Below are 5,000 nucleotides of genomic sequence, written 5' to 3'. Positions count from 1 at the left end.
AGATACTCGTTAAAGGATTTAAAGTGTACTCATTCCGATTACGGGGCCTCGGATGAGTCCCGTATCGTTATTTTTCGTCACTACCTCCCCGTGCCGGGAGTGGGTAATTTGCGCGCCTGCTGCCTTCCTTGGATGTGGTAGCCGTTTCTCAGGCTCCCTCTCCGGAATCGAACCCTGATTCCCCGTTACCCGTTACAACCATGGTAGGCGCAGAACCTACCATCGACAGTTGATAAGGCAGACATTTGAAAGATGCGTCGCCGGTACGAGGACCGTGCGATCAGCCCAAAGTTATTCAGAGTCACCAAGGCAAACGGACCGGACGAGCCGACCGATTGGTTTTGATCTAATAAAAGCGTCCCTTCCATCTCTGGTCGGGACTCTGTTTGCATGTATTAGCTCTAGAATTACCACAGTTATCCAAGTAACGTGGGTACGATCTAAGGAACCATAACTGATTTAATGAGCCATTCGCGGTTTCACCTTAATGCGGCTTGTACTGAGACATGCATGGCTTAATCTTTGAGACAAGCATATGACTACTGGCAGGATCAACCAGGGAGCTGCGTCAACTAGAGCTGAGCAGCCGGCCGCCCGGGAGTGTGTCCCGGGGGCCCGCGCGAACACGCAAGCGTCCGCTCAATTATTCTGCAAACAGGAGGAGGCTGAGCTCCCCTGCACAATACACCTCGAAACCCTCTCAGGTCCCGGCGGCGCGCAGCGCCGTCCTAAGTACTTGGTCGGGTTCGAGAGAGGCGCAATCGCCCGGAGTTTGGCGAGTAGACGCTTTAGGTGCGACCACCCGTGCTCCCAACTGAGCTTGCCGCTGCCGACAGAGGCCCGGGAGCGTGCTGTCGTGGCATTGCCGGCGGGAGACAACACGCGCCACCTACGGTGGCCGGCAGCTCCAACGCCAGCGCCACAGAAGGACAAAAGCCCCACTTGGGTGCCGAAGCGAACGCGCCAACACGTCCGCACAGCTGCGATACAAACCACCTGCGAGAACCGCAGAGGCGACCGAGCAGCAGACGGCGTCGCGGCGCCGAGCGCCGGGCGGCGGCGCATCCTCAGCGCACACAGTCCTCAATCGGACCAGCACACTGCAGATGTCCACCGCGCTTCGCACCGGGCCCGCGAGGACCTACTTTGGCCGCACGGCGCCGCGTGCAGGGTGCGCCGGCGCGCAGCTGCGCCGCCTGCCGCCTCCGTCGGCCGGCGCGCCTGCCACTGGCCGCCCCCACCAGCCGGCTGTAGCGCGTGCGCCCACGCACCGCGCGGCCAGCACGCCGGGAGGCCCCCCCTCACCGGCCGGGGACGGTCCCACCCAGCCACCGCCGCGTATCGCTTCACACCCACATGCCATTCACGTTCGTGGGCATGGTGGGTATCGCTGAAACAACCGGTTGGTAGCTCAACCGATCGTCGCCATCACTGATTCACCTCTAGCGAGAACAACCGCACCACAACGGTTTACCAGTTGTTCATTTGCGTAACGTCACCAGCAAACGTAGACGTCCATCGCCATTTGCAAATTCAACGATTGTTGCATGCCTGTGTCAGGTGTCACGACACACTATGTCTGCCCACATACACGCAACAACATGTGCACGCTTCGCGAACACGTGGAAGGTGGCCCCCGTACGTATGCGATGTCCATTGCGCGAACGACTGTCAACCGGCCTCTGTCGCATGTCGCAGATGTGGAACGCAGTGCACCATGCTATCACGGTGAGTGAGAAGAGACGACTACGTCTGACAACACGCGCCACTACATCAACAGACGGCTCATGCTGATCGCCATCCACGGCATACCATACTGCAATCCAGCTCTTATAGGGAGACGACACGTAGCTGAGTGCACAATATTTGGACCGTATGGTTCGCCGTTGTTGGCGCAGTCGTGGTACGGTCACACATGTACCACGATGTATCATTCAGTACATGAGGACCAATGTGCAGTACAGTGTGTGATTTGGACGTACAACATCAGCGGACAGTTGACACAAGCCGTACCACAACGTAGGCTGTGCTTCGCCATGCGAATGCCAATGAACAACTGCGAAGGGCATTGAGCATGTACGTCCTGCTGCCATCCGCATTACAGTGTATAGCTGCAAGGTGTTTAACATGAAGCGATACTCTGGGGACCGGGCAGTGCGGGTAGCAAACTATATTGCGGGGGTTGCAGTTAGGCAACACTACACTAATTTAACGCGTCGTATGACAATTACAGAGCAGGTTAAGGCCCAACGTGTGTTGGGTTAAGGCCCAACGTGTGTTGGGTTAAGGCCCAACGTGTGTTGGGTTAAGGCCCAACGTGTGTTGGGTTAAGGCCCAACGTGTGTTGGGTTAAGGCCCAACGTGTGTTGGGTTAAGGCCCAACGTGTGTTGGGTTAAGGCCCAACGTGTGTTGGGTTAAGGCCCAACGTGTGTTGGGTTAAGGCCCAACGTGTGTTGGGTTAAGGCCCAACGTGTGTTGGGTTAAGGCCCAACGTGTGTTGGGTTAAGGCCCAACGTGTGTTGGGTTAAGGCCCAACGTGTGTTGGGTTAAGGCCCAACGTGTGTTGGGTTAAGGCCCAACGTGTGTTGGGTTAAGGCCCAACGTGTGTTGGGTTAAGGCCCAACGTGTGTTGGGTTAAGGCCCAACGTGTGTTGGGTTAAGGCCCAACGTGTGTTGGGTTAAGGCCCAACGTGTGTTGGGTTAAGGCCCAACGTGTGTTGGGTTAAGGCCCAACGTGTGTTGGGTTAAGGCCCAACGTGTGTTGGGTTAAGGCCCAACGTGTGTTGGGTTAAGGCCCAACGTGTGTTGGGTTAAGGCCCAACGGGTGTTGGGTTAAGGCCCAACGCGGGTTGGGTTAAGGCGCAACGCGGGTTAGGTTAAGGCGCAACGCGGGTTAGGTTAAGGCGCAACGCGGGTTAGGTTAAGGCGCAACGCGGGTTAGGTTAAGGCGCAACGCGGGTTAGGTTAAGGCGCAACGCGGGTTAGGTTAAGGCGCAACGCGGGTTAGGTTAAGGCGCAACGCGGGTTACGTTAAGGCGCAACGCGGGTTACGTTAAGGCGCAACGCGGGTTACGTTAAGGCGCAACGCGGGTTACGTTAAGGCGCAATATAGGTTAGGTTAAGGCGCAATATAGGTTAGGTTAAGGCGCAATATAGGTTAGGTTAAGGCGCAATACGGGTTAGGTTAAGGCGCAATACGGGTTAGGTTAAGGCGCAATACGGGTTAGGTTAAGGCGCAATACGGGTTAGGTTAAGGCACAATACGGGTTAGGTTAAGGCACAATACGGGTTAGGTTAAGGCACAATACGGGTTAGGTTAAGGCACAATACGGGTTAGGTTAAGGCACAATACGGGTTAGGTTAAGGCACAATACGGGTTAGGTTAAGGCACAATACGGGTTAGGTTAAGGCACAATACGGGTTAGGTTAAGGCACAATACGGGTTAGGTTAAGGCACAATACGGGTTAGGTTAAGGCACAATACGGGTTAGGTTAAGGTACAATACGGGTTAGGTTAAGGTACAATACGGGTTAGGTTAAGGTACAATACGGGTTAGGTTAAGGTACAATACGGGTTAGGTTAAGGTACAATACGGGTTAGGTTAAGGTACAATACGGGTTAGGTTAAGGTACAATACGGGTTAGGTTAAGGTACAATACGGGTTAGGTTAAGGTACACATTGTTGTAAGGAAAGGTGTTTTGGGGGGGGGGGGGGGGGGCCGGTTTGTTGATTGTGATTATCGTAAGTAAATGACTGCGGCATCATCTGATTTGCCACGTCAGGGTGCACCTTTGGCTCATAACAGGCGGCGCTCTGATTCCATGCTTGTGGCAGACCTGTGTCTTTCATTCCTGCCATTGTTTGTGTGGTGTGACAGGAGGCAGTATTGTGATGTTGGGTGCACCCCTGTGTAGGACATGTGTGGGTGTTGGTGGCTTAGCTGAGCAATGGTGGTTGTCGGAAGGGTGAGATATTCTGTTTTGTGAGTGGACCTCCCGGTCTGGTTATGATAGTGTGGATTGTCTAATGTGGCAGAGAGGATGCACTGGGTGTTGTTCCATGCTGGTGCTTACATATTGTCTGTGTGCCTGTTACAGGCAGAGAGTAGTGCGTGATAAGAGTGTCTGGCTGACGTGTGATTGTGAGCAGAGTCTTTCAGCATGTATACGGACAGTTGTATACATTATCTGTATTCTGATGGCTCTATCTATTACTAATCAGCGCCGTGTATACGTTTAATCCGGTTCCAGTCGAAACTATTGTATCTCTGTACATTAGTGACACGGCGAGCCCGCTATGTAGTTACTCGTCTCGGCAGCTTCCACCGGTGTATCGCAAATGATTATAAGGAATCAGTCTAGTCGTCAATACCGATAGTGTGACGTCACATGTCTGGGGTGGGGGACGCTGCGCCCTTCCGGTGGGTCATGGCCTAGGAAGACTCTTCCCACGCAGGGGGGCTTGGACTGTCATTGACTCTTCCGAGTAATATACTTGCCGTACGTTTTTGCGACTGCGAGTGCAACGCTCACCGGTACCGACATGGATGGAGCGCCTCCTAGCTGCCGCTGAGCATCTGCATTCGTACAGAGAGCAACGCGATCGCGTCTGTAGCTCGTACGTGGTACAGCTCGCAGCTCATGTATATGGACAGCGGGAATGTCGCATATTGGACATAACTCTTCATGAAACGCACGTTATAGGGGTGGATTGCACATTGCGAGTGCGAGCAAAGTCCGCCGTTCATCCGCTGGAGTTGCGAGTCGAGCGGTTGGGGTGGGGCACGAACGGGTGCAGGTGGAGTGATTGCCGGTCCACGACTTCGTGCGGCAGAGGCGCTGGCGTTGGGGTGCTGTTGTCGACAGAGGATGCAGGCTTTGTGGGTGGGGTCGAAAGAAGGGCACTGTGGGCCCATGGCTGTCTTAGTCGGCTTGGCGTCTCATAGATGCCGGTATCGTCGTTGCAGGAGGTCATGTTGCGGGAGACCTACAGATGGC

General features: G+C 54.7%; 1 non-coding gene across 1 annotated transcript in view; it reads right to left on the bottom strand.

Annotated features, from left to right (window-relative positions):
• LOC124582311 overlaps nucleotides 1-562 on the bottom strand; it is a 1,910-nt gene extending 1,348 nt beyond the window's left edge. Inside the window, exon 1 of the ribosomal RNA XR_006973878.1 lies at nucleotides 1-562. This exon is cut by the window's left edge and continues 1,348 nt beyond it. This is a non-coding gene — a ribosomal RNA (small subunit ribosomal RNA).
• Between the last annotated feature and the right edge of the window lie 4,438 nt (nucleotides 563-5,000).

The sequence above is a fragment of the Schistocerca americana genome, unplaced genomic scaffold, assembly GCF_021461395.2.
Source record: "Schistocerca americana isolate TAMUIC-IGC-003095 unplaced genomic scaffold, iqSchAmer2.1 HiC_scaffold_409, whole genome shotgun sequence".
Classification (NCBI taxonomy): Eukaryota; Metazoa; Arthropoda; class Insecta; order Orthoptera; family Acrididae; genus Schistocerca; species Schistocerca americana.
The sequence above is the reverse complement of the archived record's forward strand: the minus strand, read 5'-3'. Positions and strand labels throughout refer to the sequence as shown.